At 36.0% G+C, this 809-nt stretch overlaps 1 long non-coding RNA gene across 1 annotated transcript; it reads left to right on the plus strand.

Moving 5' to 3' along the window:
- The first annotated feature begins 113 nt into the window (after window positions 1-113).
- Window positions 114-679, plus strand: LOC106322070. The gene is made up of 3 exons (XR_001266210.1): window positions 114-224; window positions 317-425; window positions 589-679. It is a non-coding gene; the product is annotated as an uncharacterized LOC106322070 (long non-coding RNA).
- The last annotated feature ends 130 nt before the right edge of the window (window positions 680-809 follow it).

Genomic DNA, 809 nt, shown 5'->3' on the forward strand with positions numbered 1-809 from the left:
TTTTTTTTTTTTGCTAAAACAAATCGCAATTCAATATTTCTTGATTCAGATATTGAATTGCGATTTTTTTCTCTATGCTTCTAACGTATCAGTCAAACTTGTATTGTCTTTCTTTCGTTTTGAGATTAGGTACCTGTAGTGACTGCTACAATTCCTGTTGACCGTAGCTGCCAATACAATGAAGGGTCGTTCCCTTCTTTCAGAGGTTTATCAGATTCTGTTACGTAAGTCCCTGTTCAATCAAAATAAAATTTTCCTTTGACATTTCTAGTTTAAAATAGTATCTTATCTGAGACGACATCTTCTGGATATGCAGAGTGATGAATGGTATTAATGCTCCCAAAGTAGTTGAATGCTTTGGCTCTGATGGTCGAAAATATAAGCAACTTGCAAAATCTGGCAATGATGACCTCAGACAAGATGCTGTAAGAGTTTCCTAATTTTTTAATCTGATTCTTACTTGCATTTTCTGTAATGCGGCACTGATCCATCTACTGGCAGAAAATTGAAAATATGCTGAGCTAGTCAAGCTATACAATTTCACATATATAATGGTCTACCTATGCAATGGTGTATCATTGTCTTCAGGTTATGGAACAATTTTTTGGGCTCGTCAATACCTTTCTACATAATAATCGGGACACATGGAAGAGAAGATTAGCTGTACGCACATACAAGGCATGTCTCTCTAATCTATTTCTAAGACGTCAGTGTCTTTAGAGAACGTCTGAACCATTCAGCAAGTTCAAAACCTTTTATAACTATATGTACATACATACGCTCAGGTTGTTCCTTTTACCCCAAGCGCT

Source organism: Brassica oleracea, unplaced genomic scaffold (genome assembly GCF_000695525.1).
Source record: "Brassica oleracea var. oleracea cultivar TO1000 unplaced genomic scaffold, BOL UnpScaffold05829, whole genome shotgun sequence".
NCBI classification, from domain to species: Eukaryota; Viridiplantae; Streptophyta; class Magnoliopsida; order Brassicales; family Brassicaceae; genus Brassica; species Brassica oleracea.